We start from the raw sequence: 21,813 nt of genomic DNA on the forward strand, positions 1-21,813 counted from the left end.
ATGTTGTGGTTACATCCGTCAGATGATGCAGTGCTCACAGTCCTCTCATGATGTTGTGGTTACATCCGTCAGATGATGCAGTGCTCACAGTCCTCTCATGATGTTGTGGTTACATCCGTCAGATGATGCTGTGTTCACAGTCCTCTCATGATGTTGTGGTTACATCCGTCAGATGATGCTGTGCTCACAGTCCTCTCATGATGTTGTGGTTACATCCGTCAGATGATGCTGTGTTCACAGTCCTCTCATGATGTTGTGGTTACATCCGTCAGATGATGCTGTGTTCACAGTCCTCTCATGATGTTGTGGTTACATCCGTCAGATGATGCTGTGCTCACAGTCCTCTCATGATGTTGTGGTTACATCCGTCAGATGATGCTGTGCTGACAGTCCTCTCATGATGTTGTGGTTACATCCGTCAGATGATGCTGTGCTGACAGTCCTCTCATGATGTTGTGGTTACATCCGTCAGATGATGCAGTGCTCACAGTCCTCTCATGATGTTGTGGTTACATCCGTCAGATGATGCTGTGCTCACAGTCCTCTCATGATGTTGTGGTTACATCCGTCAGATGATGCTGTGTTCACAGTCCTCCATACAATGATGGCCTCATTAAGACCATATTCGTCACTTATTATGATATAATTATTATTGCTACTGCTACTACTCTCATTGTTTTCATTATTATTATTATTATTATTAGTAGTAGTAGTAGTCATAAAAGTAGTAGTAGTAGTAGTAGTCATAAAAGTAGTAGTAGTAGTCATAAAAGTAGTAGTAGTAGTAGTAGTAGTAGTAGTAGTAGTAGTAGTAGTAGTAGTAGTAGTAGTATAATAGTAATAGCATTAGGTAGTATAGTAGTAGTAGTGTAGCTGCTGTATGGTACTAATATTACTAGTAATGGTATTCTAGTAGCATTGTAGTAGTACTACTAGTAACAATAGTAGGTTAATAGTGTAGTAGTACTACTACTACTAGTGGTTCTAGTAGCACCAGTAATAATAGTATTAGTAGTATTTCTATAGTATTTCTATTTTTTTTAAGATTTCATATGAAGTATAGTCAGAGAATTTTCTGAAGTGTGATGTCTGTAATTTCGTGACTCAAGTGGTAGCGCCGTCGGATCACATCTGAAGGCTCGATCCCCGGCACGAGACGAAACATTGAGAATGATTCCTTATACCTGTTGCCTCTGTTCACCTTGCAGGTAGTAGGTACCTAAGTGTTATGCAACGGCAGTGGGGTCGCATCTTGGGAGAGAGGATGAAAGATCACAATTGTAATAAGCTTTGCAATGTTGCTACTATTGCTACTACTACTGCATCTACTAATACTACTACGTCAAACTACTTTATTGTAGTGTACAGGCCCAGTGTTATAATTCCCAACAGCTGATGTGTCACTGTTGAATTGGGAGAGCGTAAAGTGAGTGTCGGATGCGGCCGGATACTCTCCTCCCGGCCTGTAGATATCCAGGCTTCAAAACACGATAACACTTCTAAGTTCTGGCCTCTAGGTCTGTTTTCTCTGTGTTTGTAAATGTCAGACCCAAGCGACCGCCTTCGATGCTGGATTCTGGGTATGTCTTCTTTGTTTCTGTAGATATTTAGGTGGATGACACTGTAAGAAATATTGGTTGTACGTGGTATATGAAGGCGGTAGTGGAGGTGGTGCAGGTGGTGGTGGAGGTGGTGATGGAGGTGATGGTAGTGATGGAGGTGGAGGTGGAGGTGGTGGTAGTCATGGAGGTGGTGATGGAGGTGGTAATGGAGGTGGTGATGGATGTGGTGGTGGAGGTGGAGGTGATGGTGGAGGTGGTGGTGGAGGTGGTAGTAGAGGTGGTGGTGGAGGTGGTGATGGAGGTGGTGATGGAGGTGATGGTAGTGATGGAGGTGATGGTAGTGATGGAGGTGGAGGTGGAGGTGGTGGTGGAGGTGGTGATGGAGGTGGTGATGGAGGTGGAGGTGAAGGTGGAGGTGGTGGTGGAGGTGGTAGTAGAAATGGTGGTGGTGATAGTAGAAGTGGTGGTGCAGGTGATGGTGTAGGTGGTGGTGGTGGTGCAGGCGGTGCCACGTGGTGGAGATGGTAGTAGAATTGGTGGTGGTGTAGGTGATAGTGGAGGTGGTAGGTTAGGTTAGGTGGTAGTGGTGGCGGTGGTGGTGGTGGTGGTGGTGGTGGTGGTGGTGGTGGTGGTGGTGGTGGTGGTGGTGGTGGTGGTGGTGGTGGTGGTGGTGGTGGTGGTGTTGCTATATATAGTGTAGTATCCTCTATATGTAGCAACATAACCACAGACGGAACAAAATCCTGAGCTCATCTTGCTTCATATTTCATTTCATCTAACTGTCCATCTTTATACAGGATATATGCACCCTGAAATGTATATATACACTGAGTGTATGTATACTACTTTAGGGATTAAGGTATTCATGACCTGTGGTGAATAGATAATATGCAGCCTTAATGACCATCGTGTGGTCGATAGGCTTTAAAAGCTCCATTAACCAACCAGTCACCATTGTCTTTTTTTCCTGGCGAAACCCAAATAAATTTAACCACGCTGGATCTCTCCTCTGGAGACCAGGCGCTGGAGCAAATTTCAACACCGCTGTCAATCATGGTACTCCAACTCTCCCTCCTAGACGTATCCTTACTGGGAAATTATCTTCCAGAACCCGTGGTTACAAGGAACTCTCCCTCCTGGAACTCTCTTCGTTTCCAGAACCTATTTTCCCCCAGAAGGACTCACTATGAGTTCCACATCCTGGCACTGTCTTCACCTGGAGCCTGTTGCGTCCTCTGCTCAAACCCAATATCAATAATTAATATATGTATATATTTTCCTTTCATTTAATTTTATATTGTGAAGATCTTCATTAGATAGCTAAAATGGAGATGTTCCTCGTTATATTATTATTTGCCCTTATATACTTAGCTATGTCATAAAGTAGGATATTACATATAATGGTGCTCACTGTTCGAGAGTTAGCTAACTATCGGCTAGCTTGTTTACTTGCCGGTGTCTCTGCCGTACTACTGTGAGTCACATCATCACACCCAATGTTGGTTCAGCTAACTGAATCTGCCTTTTGGCCCTTTTGTGTTACTCTGTGGTCGGTATTATTCCAAGCTGGGCTGAATGAAGATAGTACTAAGTCTAAGCCTATCATTTTGATTTCTCCATATTAATATATCGGTTTAAAGAGATTCTTATAGTTAATGCAGTTAAAGGAATATGTGCATACCAAGAGAAGTGTAGGAGTTTGACTCCTTATTTATGACCAATCTTTTAACTTTGTACACATACATTCTGCAAGACAACTTTACTTGTAAAGGTCATAAATTTTATAGTTATTTGGTTTGTAATCCCGAATTCTTATATTACAACTTATTACAAAACCAGAAAACAGGCCAACTGTTAGACGGGGATAAATCACCTAACTCTCTACCATGCTCTGGAGACGTTTTAAGAAGATGTGTTTTGTAACGGAGCCACCTTCCTGGGTTAGTGCTTACAAATTCTTCCTTTGGAACTATTTTTCCCCAGTCAATAGATATCGTATACCCTATCATGGTTTCTTGCCTCATATGCTCTCCTGAAGAATGTCAATCAGTTTGTCAGGTAGGGGCAACCTTTCTTGAATCGAGTTAAGACACAGTAATCAAATCATGCTCATCAAGATAGTTTCTTGTTACTGTATATGAACTATTGTTGATTCTAGTAATTTGCCTACTAATGTTGTTAAACTTATCGGGCGATAACTTGATGGTATGGCCTTATCTCTGGTTTGAAGAAATTAATTACATTAGCCATCTTCTTCATTTCCGGCATAACACTCATTTTCAGTTATATATATTAAAGAGGCTAATTTGAAGGTTATTAAGTTCCATCTGACACTCTTGAAGTTCCCTTGAGAATTGCTTGTCGGGGCCAGCGGCAGCAGGGAATGAATGGTATTAAACTGAAATGCTGAAACCAGGTAAGGCTATGATAATGGAGTAGTTGGTGTGTTTGTTCAATACATGAATGAATGAATGACACCAGTAGACTGGAACGAGATTATGTAAAGCTCTTCCGTACAAAGCGACAAGGCTCAGAAGACAGTAAAAGAATTATAGAGAAAAAAGTCTGCTGAGTATACCAGTTCTAGGGTGTTGATTAATTGCATTTATTAGAATGGGGAGACAAGGGAGAGGATGAAAGGATAGCGGGATTCAGAAAAAAGAAGTGGGTGTGGGTTAAGCGTTGTACAGAAACAGAAAAGGAAGACCTTTGTTTCATTTATAAATTTAAAAAAAAAATAAATAAATAACAGAATGAAGAGATAGATGATGTGATTGTGTTGCAAATATCTGGTATATAACGGAAGTTGGTGGAAGTTGCAAAGCCATTTTATGAGAAGAACGAGACTCAGGTTAGGGTATGTAGGAAAGAAGGTAAAATGCTTTTTAGCAAAAGTTAATAAGATCTGTGAGCAAGAAAGATGTATCGATGAATACACAAATAACCCGCAAGTAGGAGAGTGAAACTTGTGACGACGTTTCGGTTCAGCATGGACCATTAACTATAGTCGTGTGACTAGTTAATGGTCCAAGCCGGTCCGAAACGTCTTACTAAGTTTCATTCTCCTACGTGCGGGTTATTTGTATAATGTTCCAGTCACGGTATTGTTCCATTTCATTCTTTATGTAGCTACAAGTGATTCCTTTTTCTGTAGAGAACTTATCCCATGTATAAAACCCAGACTCACGGAGCTGATTACATCAATAGCTACGTGCACACCCGCCGCTCCAGATTAGGATGGAAAACAAGCTTGGACAATCCCCTACCTCAGTGTGACACAGTGCAGGGGAGACGACGGATTCCCTGGCTCAGTGTGTACACACCAACGACACACTACGCGTATCTGTGTCTGGTGGAGGGAGACTCCGTTCGCGGAGTCTGCTAAAAGTGAGTGAACCTGGTAACCGTCATTCAAGAGGTGGGGCCAAGAGCTGAGAAACGACATCTCAGCCAGAAATAGGGAGGTGAGTGCCTAGTGTGTAGTGATGTGACCAAATGCCTGAGGATAATTCCTAATGGAAATCACATTAGTTACACTTACACAAATAACACAGAAGAATGCCACAGTCTGAGGGTGGTCAGAAAGTGGTATAACCTGGACGTAAAAGTAGTGTAGACAAGCTCCATGAATAATTTTAAGAATAGATGTGATATTGCCTATGAGGCTAACAGGAGGTAAACCCAGCAAGTGGCAAGAGGCAGAGCAAGGAGCGGAGTATACCTGGAGAGAGTTCCGGGGATCAAACCATACCACGGGTGGGGTTTGAACCCGCGGTCAAAGAGTCTCAAAACTCCAGACCATCGCGTTAGCCACTGGGCCAGCTAGCTTCAATAAGATTTGTCTGTAAAAACTTGCATTTGTGGGCACAGTGGTACCTATGCTAACCTTCCAATGGTGTAGAAATATATCTAGTTGAACGAATGTTATTGAAGCTAGCTGACCCAGTGGCTAACGCGACTGTCTGGAGTTTGAGACTCTCTGACCGCGGGTTCAAACCCCACCAGTGGTATGGTTTGCTTGCAATCGTGTCAGTACGATTTCGTGAGTCATGTTTCCGGGGGTCAACGCCACCGCGGCCCGATCTGTGACCAGGCCTCAGGTCTGTGACCAGGCCTCAGGTCTGTGACCAGGCCTCAGGTCTGTGACCAGGCCTCAGGTCTGTGACCAGGCCTCAGGTCTGTGACCAGGCCTCAGGTCTGTGACCAGGCCTCAGGTCTGTGACCAGGCCTCAGGTCTGTGACCAGGCCTCAGGTCTGTGACCAGGCCTCAGGTCTGTGACCAGGCCTCAGGTCTGTGACCAGGCCTCAGGTCTGTGACCAGGCCTGGTCACGACCCCTGCAACTACACATAGATAAGTACAGGTACCTAGAAATGAATACATGTTCTCATGTTCTCGGAAATCATTTGTATGATTAGTGTATTTATCATTAGGATACATATAATTAGTATCTGATGATGAATAACGCTAGAAAAAGATATTTTGTGTGGTATTCTGAAGGTTTCTTTAGTGTCGAGTTACGTCAAGGCTGCAGTGAGTGGTGGTGAGGGAAGTATGCAGCTGATCAGAAGTAAACTGGAGGCGTTACATCGGGTGGTGGTTAGGACAGTTGGTTACACTTCTATTGGAGATATGACCACGAGACTTCAAACAAGGCAGGAAAAACGTTGCTTACATGTATACGAAAATGTACAGTCACGAAGGCATAAACTACATCACCTCAATCAAGTGCGCCGCTTTGAAGAAGTGAATCAAAGTGTCGACGATGCTTTGATGATCGTCATGGAGGGGAAGTGTCAGCTGCAAAAGAAAAGTGGTTCCGTTAATAGAGACGAAGGTGAGGGCGACGAAGGTGTAAGGATAAGTGGGATGGAGAGGACTCTGCTGTAGAGACGTTTCGGAAATTGGTCAGGAGGCGGGTCTCCTGACGGCGATTAGAATGGAGGGAGGAAGGCCAGTCCGCATTGGTAGGTTTGAACTTAAAGTAATTACCTAGGTTGGTAAACTGACGGAAGGTGTAGTGATATCTTCTCCAAAGATAGCAGTGGTCCCAAAATGAATAAAATTTTAATAATCTCAATTTTCAAAAGGGGTGGACGGGTAAGCAGGTGGAAGGCCTCGGTCAGATGACCAAAAAGCTTTAGTGTCATCATATGACTACCTGGAGGTTACCTGGAGGTTATTCCGGGGATCAACGCCCCCGCGGCCCGGTCCATGACCAGGCCTCCCGATGGATCAGGGTCTGATCAACTAGGCTGTTACTGCTGGCCGCACGCAGTCCGACGTACGAGCCACAGCCCGGCTGATCCGGCACTGACTTTAGGTATCTGTCCAGCTCTCTCTTGAAGGCAGCCAGGGGTTTATTGGCAATTCCCCTAATGCTTGATGGGAGGCTGTTGAACAGTTTTGGGCCCCGGACACTTATGGTGTTTTCTCTTAGTGTACCAATGGCGCCCCTACTTTTTATTGGCGGCATTTTGCATCGCCTGCCCAGTCTTTTACTTTCGTAGGGAGTGATTTCTGTGTGCAGATTTGGGACCATTCCTTCCAAGATTTTCCAAGTGTAGATTATGATATATCTCTCCCTCCTGCGTTCCAACGAGTACAAGTCAAGTGCTTCCAAGCGTTCCCAGTAGTTAAGGTGCTTGACAGAACTTATACGTGCAGTAAAGGATCTCTGTACACTCTCTAGATCTGCGATTTCACCTGCTTTGAATGGAGGTGTTAATGTACAGCAGTATTCCAGCCTAGAGAGAACAAGTGATTTGAAAAGGATCATCATGGGCTTGGCATCTCTCGTTTTGAAAGTTCTCATTATCCATCCTATCATTTTCTTTGCACGTGCGATCGTGGCACTGTTGTGATCCTTGAAAGTGAGATCCTCAGACATTACTACTCCCAGGTCCCTTACATTATTTTTCCGCTCTATTGTATGGCCGGAGTCAGTAGTATACTCTGTTCTAGTTATTATCTCCTTCAGTTGTCCATAACGGAGTAGTTGGAATTTGTCCTCATTGAACATCATATTGTTTACCGTTGCCCACTGGAAAACTTTGTTTATATCTTCTTGGAGGTTAACCGCGTCCTCATCAGATGACAGCCTCATGCAGATCCTAGTATCATCCGCAAAGGATGATACGGTGCTGTGGTGTATATCTCTGTTTATGTCTGATATGAGGATAAGGAATAAGATGGGGGCGAGTACTGTGCCTCTGTGGAACAGAGCTCTTCACTATGGCAGCCTCCGATTTAACTCTGTTGACCACTACTCTTTGTGTTCGATTTGTTAGGAAGTTGAAGATCCATCTGCCCACTTTCCCAGTTATTTCTTTAGCACGTATTTTATGGGCTATTACGCCATGATCGCATTTGTCAAATGCTTTTGCAAAGTCTGTGTAAATTACATCTGCATTCTGATTTTCTTCCAGTGCATCCAAGGCCATGTCATAATGATCCAGTAGTTGTGAGAGGCAGGAGCGACCTGCCCTGAACCCATGTTGCCCTGGATTGTGCAGATTTTGGGAATCCAGGTGATTTGCAATCCTGCTTCTTAGCACTCTTTCAAAGATTTTTATGATGTGGGACGTCAGAGCTATTGGTCTATAGTTCTTAGCTAATGCTTTGCTGCCACCTTTATGGAGTGGGGCTATATCCGTTGTTTTAAGTGACTGTGGAATTTCACCCATGTCCAAGCTCCTTCTCCATAGTGTACTTAGGGCACGCGAGAGGGGTTTCTTGCAGTTCTTAATGAAAACAGAGTTCCACGAGTCTGGGCCCGGGGCTGAGTGCATAGGCATGTTGTCAATGGCTTTTTCGAAATCTATCGGAGTTAGGGTAATGTCGGAAATCTGGCATACATTTATGGAGTTTTGAGGCTCATTCATGAAGAAATCATTAGGGTCGTCGATCCTCAAACCGATTAATGGTTCACTAAACACAGAGTCGTACTGGGATTCCAATATTTCACTCATTTCCTTGTTGTCGTCTGTGTAAGTCCCATCCTGTCTGAGTAAGGGCCCGATACTAGATGTGGTATTTGCCTTGTTTTTGGCATATGAAAAGAAATATTTTGAATTTCTTTCAATTTCACTAATAGCTTTAAGCTCCTCCTGCCTCTCCTGGTTCCTGTAAGAGTCATTTAACTTAAGTTCGATAGTTTCCACTTCCCTGGTCAGCGCCTCCTTTCGTGTATCAGATATTCTAGCACTCCTGAGGAGCTCAGTGACTCTTCGTCGTCTTCTGTAGAGGGAGCGTCTTTTTCTCTCCAGTTTACTCCTGCTCTTCTTCTTTCTTAGGGGAATATGCCTAGAACATGCTTCGGCTACCAGGAAGTTGATCCTTTCAAGGCACTGGTTTGGATCCATGTCATTTAAGACATCTTCCCAACATGTTTCGTTTAGGACATGGTTTACCTGGTCCCAGTTGATGTTCTTGTTGTTGAAAATGTATTTTGTGAAGACACCTTCACAGGTACATGCATTCTGCTGTTCAGGACCCCTATGCATGTACGTCTGGACTTCGATTAGATTGTGATCGGAATTAGTTGTTTTTGATATTCTTATGTCTCTTATCAGGTCCTCATTATTTGTGAAGATAAGGTCAAGTGTGTTTTCTAGTCTTGTTGGCTCCACTATCTGCTGGCTTAAGGTGTGTTTTTCGCAGAGACTTAGTAGCTCATGTGTGTGTGACCTTTCATCTGCGCTACCTCCGGGGATTGTTTCAGCTATAACATTACTAAGAACGATGTCAGGAAAAACTTGCTCTGTTTCCTGACGAAATTTACCTAACCTAACCAAAATGAATAGGTTATGGGATGAGACAAACACTATGTATCTCGTGCTCTTGTAGCATTCAAAGCCAGGAGTGTCCAAACCACTATTTCTTAGACGCCGTAACTCACAGCCATGTAAACCAAGACACTGACTGTTGAAGAGATGTTCGTTTCACCACGTAGTTAGATTGTTAGTTTTGAGGCCAATTCGACTGCACCAGGGTTATCAAGCGTACACCTTCCCTGTACACTAACAACAAGAATACCTAAACCCCTAGAATTAGAGCGGAGGTAAACGCTCGGTTGCCGATTATGTCATGTGAGTCTGTGACGCCTGTCTAGATAACTCTCAGAGCAGACATGGAAGAAAAAGAAATGACAAAGCAACCCCGTTTCTTAGGTAATGCAAAATCTATGGCTCAGTTTATGGCGATGATTTTGCAAACTGAATCTGAGGAAACATCAACCGTCTATACAGTTGTATCTAATCATACACTTGTGCCCAATCATACACTTGTGCCCAATCATACACTTGTGCCCAATCATACACTTGTGCCCAATCATACACTTGTGCCCAATCGTACACTTGTGCCCAATCATGCAATTGCACCCAATCATACCCTTATACCCAATCATTCTTCTCATCCTGGGGCTTTCAGTGTATCGGTGGCGAATTAGTCGAAATAGCTGGTGATCCTCCTTTCCCCGGCCTAAATAGTTGTGGATCCACGTCCTACACATTTTGATTTTAGATGGATCCCAGGGCTCTATCTCTTCTTTCGCCAGGTTATCAACTCATGTCAATGCGATGCTTTACGCTTGACAGAGAAGCTGGAGTCTGACTACCAGGGGCGTGTAGCGGCTCAGAAGAAACTGCTGATGATGTTAAAGTGTGCTACAGGTCCGATGATTGACTGTTAACTTCCTGGCTGTCCTAATGCCATACTGAAGTTTAAGTTGAGACCTGCGTAATAGGAGGCACATTTGCTTCCATCTTCAGTGTCTCAACCCTGGTGCTTCGTAGTGCCCTAAGAGACTGGCACACTTGCGTCCTGGTCCACCTCCGCCCTTGTTGAAGCATTCACTTGTAAACCATAGTCTCATTTAAATCTTTTCAGGCTTTTTACACCGGCAATAAAGATTTTTCGTCTCCTCTCCAGTAGGTACCGGTAAAATAATGAAGGTCGCATCACTTAGGACACATTTCACCACGAGAACATAGTCCCGAAGAGCTGTTTGCTGAGTCTACCATTGTTTATTGTTTTCATTAAAGATATTCTATATACAGCTTTCGTCCTGAGAACGATTAAATGCTTACTGTATACTGATGACTGGGCGCTGTGATATTCCTCGTCAATAGAGTATTTAAAAGCTGACAGTAGCCTGTGATAAGGAATTCAACGTGATTTTTTTTTCAGTTGAGCCTACAGTTAAAGTACAGGCCCAAGAGCATAGCTGAAGCCTAGACAGGAATCGCACTGTCAAAAGAAAGTGTAACGTTAACGGATGTAGAAAGAGTAAAAATAACTGCGATACTCTTAATAGCTGAAAACTTAAAACCGCACTGCATCTTCCTATGTTGGGCAGCTTCGAAAGGAATTTAAACTCTTCTAGTTAAAAACTGCGCGTTTGACGAGGAATATCACAGCGCCCAGTCATCAGTATATAGTAAGCATTTAATCGTTCTCAGGACGAAAGCTGTATACAGAATATCATTAGCGAAAACAATAAACAATGGTAGACTCAGCAAACATCTCTGCGGGACTATGTTCTCGTGGTGAAATGTATCCGAAGTGATGTGATGTGTGCGGAGAAGTAGACAAATTTTTATAATTAAAAAAAAAAAAAAACGCAATAGAACGGGGTAGGTAACCTCTTACACCAATGACAAAAAAAATTGCTATACTATATCAAATTCTTTCTCTACAGTATGTCCAAAAATTCTGCAATGATCATATATTTGTGGCTAAAGGCTCCAAAAAAGGTTGTGTTCTAAACTCATTAAATGATCCATTGTGTTCTTGCGAGTGAGGAAAACACACTGTCGAGTATTTAAAGAGTTCTGTGACTTTACGAATAAGGCAGATTAGATTTTACACAGTTATTCAGTAGTACAGACAAGAAAGAGGTACGTTATACTTCTTTTTTTCTAGGAATAGGAAAGAGTGCATAGCGTCATAAATCTGGACACAGGACGTAAAAGTCTCGACCGATTAAGATGATTTAGCAAGTTATAAGTCGTCCTAGAAGAACCGGAACTTTTATATTTACACTGTATTAAGGTAAGACGTTCATCATGTACAATTAAAACAGTACATTACATTATATTAGTGGAATACAATATTGACAAGATGATATATAAGACAGTAATATCTGGGTATTTTTACTGGCGATGAGTTTCGCCTGCAAAGCAAGCTTCCTCAAACTAACATAGTGACAAAATCTATGAGCCTGACCTCGGACTCAAGTTTGTACTGTAAGAAAGATAGGTGGCAATTTGATGAGCTGCTACGCCTTGCGACGGTGTTGACTATGACCACCGGTTGTCCTCTGTGTTGTTGTTAACTGTGAGGGAAGACATGGAGGGAGTGTCGGGCGTGTTTCTGGCGATACGGTGTATAGTGGATCAAAAATGGCTGACTTGTACGTCTTTTGTAAGGGTTAATACATAGGCTCGACAGAAGTCACGTTTAGCTTGTCTGAGTATACGTTTTCAATGAACTCGAGAATATTTATTTTCTAAAGGATTTTGTGCAGTGGGCTTTTTGACGAAATTTTATGAAGTTTGTTCCTACGAGTGAACGAGTACCTTGTGGTATTCTGATGTCTACCAGGTAACCTTATGCATCTGTAGAAGTATTTAGGTCTTAGAAAATGCGAACCCAGCAGGGCTAGTGACTGATAATATAACACTGCGTACTGTCGTGTTGATGTCATTTCCGGAGATGTCGAGGTTGATGACCCTTGACACAGTGACCTTTTTGCTTGCTTGAAGTTAGAGGTATTAGCAGGAGGAAAAATAGAGTTTTTCCATGAAAAAGAAATGCACATCGGGAAGTAGGTACTACTACCTAAGTCGTCATAGATGCCCGGAGTAACGTAAGATATTATATCAAGAGAAGATAACTAAAATGTTCACAGTCCGATCATCAACATGAAAACAGTGACTTCTTGATCCTTCAGTTCTTTAATAATGTCAGCGTGTTCTTTTTCCCTGGATCCCTGATGTAGACCAATCCTCTGCAAGAATTCATTTTGGCGGGTATGGAGGTCTTCATGTCATGGAGGCCTTCATGTCATGGAGGCCTTCATGTTATGGAGACTTCATGTCATGGAGGCCTTCATGTCATGGAGGCCTTCATGTCATGGAGGCCTTCATGTCATGGAGGCCTTCATGTTATGGAGGCCTTCATGTTATGGAGACTTCATGTCATGGAGGCCTTCATGTCATGGAGGCCTTCATGTCATGGAGGCCTTCATGTCATGGAGGCCTTCATGTTATGGAGGCCTTCATGTTATGGAGACTTCATGTCATGGAGGCCTTCATGTCATGGAGGCCTTCATGTCATGGAGGCCTTCATGTCATGGAGGCCTTCATGTTATGGAGGCCTTCATGTCATGGAGGCCTTCATGTCATGGAGGCCTTCATGTTATGGAGGCCTTCGTGCGAATGAAAGTTTCTCACTTGCAGCAAGTCTTTTACCTGGGCATCAGTGTTAACAGTGACTAAGAGATCACCACCAGCCAGTTTCTTGATATGTTCTACAGAGTCGGCCTCACTATCAATAACCTTCGTAATCAAAGAGACTGAAAGAGGCAAGCTTCTCAGAACTACTTGCATGCAGAAGTACAGATGAGAACTATCCTGGTCGAATGTTAATCAAAATTCGGCTGAGGTCTACACTCTCCTCTATGAAGTGAGGAAAAGGCAGAGAGACAGTTTCTTGGGGTCTCAGGCCTCCCTGCCCGCAGAGGTTTCCTTTGAAGCCTGTAAAAAAAAAAAATCCCAGTGATTAAACTTATAAATTTCCTTGTGATGATGACCTACCAAACTATGAAGGTTCAAGGTAAGTTGGGACCGATTGGATAGAGTTCTCCCTTATTCGTAGTACAGCCCCGTATCTTTTGTCAGGTCATGTACGCAGAGTAATGGGCTATGCAGAGCCTGGTTATTCTGCAGTCTTGTATGTGCAAAACAGCTTAATATATATATATATATATATATATATATATATATATATATATATATATATATATATATATATATATATATATATATATATATTTATATGCAAAACAACCACTGGGAAAGAATAGAGAAATTCCAAGCACTTTCGTGACTACTCACATTATCAAGGAACAATTGTTCCTTGATAATGTGAGTAGTCACGAAAGCGCTTGGAATTTCTCTATTCTTTCACAGTGGTTGTTTTGCATATTCTGAAATCACCTGTTTACTGTGATCTTATTGCATATATGCCAGAAGGGTGCTTTACACTACAGTTTTTAAACTGCAACATTAACACCCCTCCTTCAGAGTGCAGGCACTGTACTTCCCATCTCCAGGACTCAAGTCCGGCCTGCCGGTTTCCCTGAACCCCTTCATAAATGTTACTTTGCTCACACTCCAACAGCACGTCAAGTATTAAAAACCATTTGTCTCCATTCAATCCTATCAAACACGCTTCCCGCTGGAAGTCCAAGCCCCTCGCACACAAAACCTCCTTTACCCCCTCCCTCCAACCTTTCCTAGGCCGACCCCTACCCCGCCTTCCTTCCACTACAGACTGATGCACTCTTGAAGTCACTCTGTTTCGCTCCATTCTCTCTACATGTCCGAACCACCTCAACAACCCTTCCTCAGCCCTCTGGACAACAGTTTTGGTAATCCCGCACCTCCTCCTAACTTCCAAACTACGAATATATATACATATATATATATATATATATATATATATATATATATATATATATATATATATATATATATATATATATATATATTTATATATATATATATATATATATATATATATATATATATATATATATATATATATATATATATATATATATATATTTTTATATGTATATATATATATGTCGTGCCGAATATGTAAAACTGGTCAATTAGCAAGAACTCATTTAAAATTAAGTCTTTTCTGAAATTTTCTCTTATACGTTAAAAGATATAGTTTTTTCTTTAATGTAAATGTAAAAATTTTTAATTTTGCACCAAAAGAATCTTAGAAAACTTACCTAACCTTATTATAACAAGAGCAATTTATTTTAGCCTAACCCAACTCAATATATTTTAAATACGTTTAGAGTAATTTAGTACTAAACTAACACAATCAAATATATTTTTTTCGTTAGGTTCAGAATGATTTTGGAGAAATTATTGCATACACAAATTTTCACTTGTCCTATATGGCAAGATGAACGTTGCTATTTAAGCCAAGATCGCAAGTTCTGCCTATTCGGCACGACATATATATATATATATATATATATATATATATATATATATATATATATATATATATATATATATATATATATATATATATATATATATATATATATATATATATATATATATATATATATTAATTAAGCATTCGTTTAGGGTCAATGAAAGGCTTACTTTTTTCCGATGCACTTGATATCAATGCCAACATCAGAAGCAGATACATTGAAAATTACTCAAAGTCTAATTTTTGTTATATGTAAAGAAATGTATTTACCCGCGATTGTCTGTAGTAGGGATGTATCGGATGTGAAAATTTAGATATACGCAGATGTGGATGTGTATTAGTATGTCTTACTTATTCTGTGGATGCGGATGCAGATATGGATATCTGCGGATGTCGCATCTTGACGACCGCGCGGATGCGGATGAGGATTTTGCAGAATGAATAAGGATTATAAATATTACTACAGTTTATTTATAGAGTAATATGTTGATAAATTAAATAATTGGATAATTACAGATCAGGAACATGATTCTCCAGACGATTGACTGAGTGCGTTTTTAAAGACTTGTATTAATATTGGTAGAATTACTGACAGTATGTTTAGTAAAAGGACACAAATGCAACTAATGTGACATTTTATTGTGGCAACGTTTCGCTCTCCAGGAGCTTTATCAAGCCGCTTGATGAAACTCCTGGAGAGCGAAACTTTGCCACAATAAAATGTCACATTAGTTACATTTGTGTTCTTTTGGAGACTTCTTCAAGCGTCTTATTAACATAGGTTTCTGTCTAAGTAATCTCTCTTTAATTGAGTAAATTACCATAATCTCTTGCTCACCGTAAGTTGTTCAAGGTCAACAATTAACTAATCACACATTTTGACCATCTCTATGGGGACTTTTTCACCTGTGTTAACAATGTCATCAACATCATCAATACTATTCTCATGCTTATTTGTAATGCTTAACAATTCGCAAACAGGCGAAATTATTTACAAACATTGTCTCTACGTCCACAGCAGGACTCGAACCTGCTAACTGTGACAATGTTTATGCTTATTTGTGTTTAACACCATTTCAGCAATTTCACCATTACTCAAGGTATGCAAAATAGGTGGAGTTATGATAAATGGTTTTGAAATCCGATAAGTTTAAGAACTGAGACACTTGTGCAATATATAGGAATCTTTAATGAAGAAACGTTTCGCCACACAGTGGCTTCATCAGTCCAATACAAAGCAGGAAGGTATGAGGAGAGGAGGAGTTTGAAGTAATCAGTCCCTCAGCCTCGAACCAATGTGTTCAGTCCATCATTCTTGTAGGGAATGAACAAGTTGATAAATTAGACACATAGGCAACTCTTGGGTATCTTTATTGAGGAAACGTTTCGCCACACAGTGGCTTCATCAGTCCATACAAGGAGAAACGTGAAGAACAGAAGGAGAATGAGGTAATCGGTCCCTCAACCTTGAGTCGATGTGGTCAGTCCATCAATCTTGCATAGAATACAGCATATCCGCGGAGAAGTAGCTTATATACCGTAGGCAGGAGAGGTGCAGCAGTCGTAGGTGGTGTCACATTTGTCCAATGTGGAAGTATGTCGTGCCCAAGGGTTAGGCAAGCGAAGAATTCCCAAGTATTAAGATCCCAAGAAGTTGCAGTGGCTGACAGGATTGTTCCTACATGCGTAAAAGTGTTCATTGAACACATTTACGCATGTAGGAACGATAACTTAAACAACGCCTGTGTACAACACCGAAATTCCACTAATCATCTCATGAAGTTCAGGGACGCCCAACTAGTGATCAAAGAAACTAATTTCCGCAGACGCGAGTCCCTTGAATCTTCACTAATAGCTGTTTCTAATACAATTAAACAAAACAAAGGCAGCTTCACCATCTCTGAAGTCTTAGTAAGAATCCTCCTGAAAACAGTAAACCCTGCCATCACATAGTCTCTCCTGTTAATACTACACAAGCACATTACAGAGAGTGAACATTGAAACAGACCTTCTCTATCCAGTCTCCAATAGAAATATTTGTCTAACCTATTTTTATGTTTCCCAAGTAATAGTTTTTATATAGTTTACACTTGTGCGAGTTAATTGTTCTTACATATTGTATTACTACTACTACTACTACTACTACTACTACTACTGGTACTACTACTACTTCTACTACTACCACTAGTACTGCACCTCACTCTGAGCCTATATATACCCTGTGTGTCCATGTACTGTTTGTAACAGCTTGACAAAGCTCCTGGAGAGCGAAACGTTGCCACAATAAAATGTCACATTAGTTGCACTTGTGTCCTTTTACTTTACATATTGTCGGTAATTCTACCAACATTGTGCAAGAAAGGTATAAAATACCGACAATATGAAAGTTAAGACACATGTGCAACATCTGGATATCTTTATTGTAGACGTTTCGCCATCCAGTGGCTTTATCAATACAGATTCTAGGACATAATAGGAAGACAGTAGAACTATACACAAAAGATTAGGTAATCAGTCCTCCACCACGATGCTATGAACACTAACTCCAAGGCTGAGGGACTGATTACCTCATCTTTTGTATATAGTTCTACTGTCTTTCTATTATGTCCTAGAATCTGTATTGATAAAGCCATTGGATGGCGAAACGTCTACAATAAAGATATCCAGAGGTTGCACATCTACCAACTTTATTACATTCCTTAAGAACCCTTGAAAAAATCTCATCAGGTCCCGGCGACTTATTTTGCTTCAGTCGGTCTATTTGTTTCATAACCATTTCACTAGTGACTGATGTTACATAATTTATCTTCTTCAGGCCCACTATAAAAATTAATTACTGGGATATTTTTTAAATTATTATTTAAAATCGAGCACATTTCATTCTCTTTGTCAGTAAGATGCCCATAGTTATTTTTAAGGGGACCTATCTTATCTCTAACTTTTGTTCTATAGACCTGGAAAAAACTTTTTGGGTTAGTTTTAGAATCCCTAGCAACTTTAATTTCATAGTCCCGTTTAGCTTTTCTTATCTCCTTTTTAACGTCTCTCTTAATGTCAATATACTGATTCATAAGAAGACCCTCACCTCTTTTGATACACCTATAAATTCCTTTCTTATGCCCTAAAAGATATTTGAGCCTATTATTCATCCATTTTGGGTCATTTCTATTTGATCTAATTTCTTTATATGGGATAAACGTTTTTGGGTAGCATGTATGGTGTTCAGAAAACTGTCATATTGATAGCTCTCTTCGTTGGGCAAATATTTGCTTAGTGGAATGGTTTGTGAAGGACCTGCCTAGTATGGGCTAACAGGCCTGCTGCAGTGTTCCTCCTTTCTTATGTTCTTATGTTCTCTGTAATTTAGGTTATAATATCTGCCACTTCCTCTTTGGCACGGATGCGGATGCAGATGCGGATATTTATTTAATCGTGATTGCGGATGCAGACGCGGATGCGGATGCCTCATATAGAAAAATGAAGATGCGGATGTAAAAATTTTGTGTGGATGTTCCGTGGATGCGGATGTGGATACGGATATCCGATACATCCCTAGTCTGTAGAGGACAGGACGCTGGTACTCTGGCACCGTGTACATTGTACCCTAACCTCTTGTACTCTTGCACCTTGTATTTTGTACCCTAACATCTTACACTCTTACACCGTGTACATTGTACCCTAACATCTTGAAATCTTGCACCGTGTACATTGAATTCTAACATCTTGCACATTGCACTGCTTCCTTGCCCCTCGTACTTTGCATTCTGCCTCCCCCTTCCCTATTCCCTCCATTCTTACATCTTGACCTTCGAAGCAATGCTGAAGGCTTGATAACAACGAGTGAGCGAAGTCCAGGCGCCAAGCTACCGGATGAGTCGCTCAAGATAATGCAACTAAATATATCATGAGTGACCAGACGAGAGCAGGATGTGTGTGTGTGTGTGTGTGTGTGTGTGTTGTGGAGACACGACGGAAAATGTCGATATTCAGTTGATTTGTAAGCAGGTTGAGTCCCATGCAAATTTCTGTTTAAACTGTTGATTACCTGTTTTTCCAGCTCGCGATGTCTAGAACCCTGATGTTTACTCTCTATACTATATTTTTATCTTTATTCTCTCTCTCTCTCTCTTACTCATCGGAGACGTGGAAGATAAGTTTCAAGGCAGACAAGTACAATGTGAGTGCACCAGTCAAAAACATGAATACTAACCGAAACAAGACAAAACATGGCGAAACAAGATTAAACAAGAGAAAACATGACGAAACATGACGAAATAAGATGAAACATCACGAAACAAGACGAAACATGGGGACACAAGTCGAAACATGACGAAACAAGATTAAACAAGAGGAAACATGACGAAACAAGATGAAACATCACGAAACAAGACGAAACATGACGAAACAAGATGAAATATTACGAATCATCACGAAACAAGACGAAACATGACGAAACATGACGAAACATGACAAACAAGACGAAGCATGACAAAAACATGACGAAACAAGATGAAACAAGAGGAAACATGACAAAATATGACTAAACAAGAGGAAACATGACGAATCAAGACGAAATATGACGAAGCATAACGAAACAAGATGAAACAAGAGGAAACAAGAGAAAGACTCAAAACATTCTCTCGGCAGATGGAGGCTACGAGGAGGTCTCACACATACCTTAAAAAAAATTGAATGGTTTTCATAAACTCAAATATTTTTAAAAGGTCGAACTTCGCAAAACGAATGAATAATCCTAAACCATGAAATGAAACTCCGAAGCGAGACACGCAATAAGAACGTGTTTAAAACTTTTGTTTTTGCTGGGGCAAAAATTATACCAGAACGGAAGAAACTATCCAATGAAACTGTCAGGACAAAGACAATAATACCATTAAGCATTTAGCTGGACCAACACTTTGCAAACATAGATAACTACGCCGGGGGTAAAGTGGTATCAACGGATTACTGATGTTTGTTCAGTAACTTCATCAGGACGTAGTGATGGAAGCAGATGTTGAAGTGGCAGTACTGCGCGTCCACCTGCCTCGCAGTATCAAGAAGTAGAGCCAGCTGTGTGGGTACCAGTAGTACACTCAGCTGTGTGGGTACCAGTAGTACACTCAGCTGTGTGGGTACCAGTAGTACACTCAGCTGTGTGGGTACCAGTAGTACACTCAGCTGTGTGGGTACCAGCAGTACACTCAGCTGTGTGGGTACCAGTAGTACACTCAGCTGTGTGGGTACCAGTAGTACACTCAGCTGTGTGGGTACCAGCAGTACACTCAGCTGTGTGGGTACCAGCAGTACACTCAGCTGTGTGGGTACCAGCAGTACACTCAGCTGTGTGGGTACCAGCAGTACACTCAGCTGTGTGGGTACCAGTAGTACACTCAGCTGTGTGGGTACCAGTAGTACACTCAGCTGTGTGGGTACCAGCAGTACACTCAGCTGTGTGGGTACCAGCAGTACACTCAGCTGTGTGGGTACCAGCAGTACACTCAGCTGTGTGGGTACCAGCAGTACACTCAGATGTGTGGGTACCAGTAGTACACTCAGCTGTGTGGGTACCAGTAGTACACTCATCTGTGTGGGTACCAGTAGTACACTCAGCTGTGTGGGTACCAGCAGTACACTCAGCTGTGTGGGTACCAGCAGTACACTCAGCTGTGTGGGTACCAGCAGTACACTCAACTGTGTGGGTACCAGCAGTACACTCAGCTGTGTGGGTACCAGTAGTACACTCAGCTGTGTGGGTACCAGTAGTACACTCAGCTGTGTGGGTACCAGTAGTACACTCAGCTGTGTGGGTACCAGCAGTACACTCAGCTGTGTGGGTACCAGCAGTACACTCAGCTGTGTGGGTACCAGCAGTACACTCAGCTGTGTGGGTACCAGCAGTACACTCAGCTGTGTGGGTACCAGCAGTACACTCAGCTGTGTGGGTACCAGCAGTACACTCAGCTGTGTGGGTACCAGTAGTACACTCAGCTGTGTGGGTACCAGCAGTACACTCAGCTGTGTGGGTACCAGCAGTACACTCAGCTGTGTGGGTACCAGCAGTACACTCAGCTGTGTGGGTACCAGCAGTACACTCAGCTGTGTGGGTACCAGTAGTACACTCAGCTGTGTGGGTACCAGCAGTACACTCAGCTGTGTGGGTACCAGCAGTACACTCAGCTGTGTGGGTACCAGCAGTACACTCAGCTGTGTGAGTACCAGTAGTACACTCGGCTGTGTGGGTACCAGTGGTACACTCAGCTGTGTGGGTACCAGTAGTACACTCAGCTGTGTGAGTACCAGTAGTACACTCGGCTGTGTGGGTACCAGTGGTACACTCAGCTGTGTGGGTACCAGTAGTACACTCAGCTGTGTGGGTACCAGTGGTACACTCAGCTGTGTGAGTACCAGTAGTACACTCTGCTGTGTGGGTACCAGTGGTACACTCAGCTGTGTGGGTACCAGTAGTACACTCAGCTGTGTGGGTACCAGTAGTACACTCAGCTGTGTGGGTACCAGTAGTACACTCAGCTGTGTGGGTACCAGTAGTACACTCAGCTGTGTGGGTACCAGTAGTACACTCAGCTGTGTGGGTACCAGTAGTACACTCAGCTGTGTGGATACCAGTAGTACACTCAGCTGTGTGGATACCAGTAGTACACTCAGCTGTGTGGATACCAGTAGTACACTCAGCTGTGTGGGTACCAGCAGTACACTCAGCTGTGTGGGTACCAGCAGTACACTCAGCTGTGTGGGTACAGTAGTACACTCAGCTGTGTGGGTACCAGTAGTACACTCAACTGTGTGGGTACCAGTAGTACACTCTGCTGTGTGGGTACCAGTAGTACACTCAACTGTGTGGGTACCAGTAGTACACTCAACTGTGTGGGTACCAGTAGTACACTCAACTGTGTGGGTACCAGTAGTACACTCAACTGTGTGTGTACCAGTAGTACACTCAACTGTGTGGGTACCAGTAGTACACTCAACTGTGTGGGTACCAGTAG

General features: G+C 42.1%; 1 protein-coding gene across 1 annotated transcript in view; it reads left to right on the forward strand.

The window, feature by feature from the left end:
- Positions 1 to 4,782: 4,782 nt before the first annotated feature.
- The window catches only part of LOC128704266 (integrin alpha pat-2), a gene marked incomplete at its 3' end in the record, with an annotated part of 181,218 nt that continues 164,187 nt past the window's right edge, over positions 4,783 to 21,813 (forward strand). The window contains 1 exon segment of the mRNA XM_070089611.1: positions 4,783 to 5,026.

The sequence above is a fragment of the Cherax quadricarinatus genome, chromosome 2 (genome assembly GCF_038502225.1).
Source record: "Cherax quadricarinatus isolate ZL_2023a chromosome 2, ASM3850222v1, whole genome shotgun sequence".
Lineage (NCBI taxonomy): Eukaryota > Metazoa > Arthropoda > Malacostraca > Decapoda > Parastacidae > Cherax > Cherax quadricarinatus.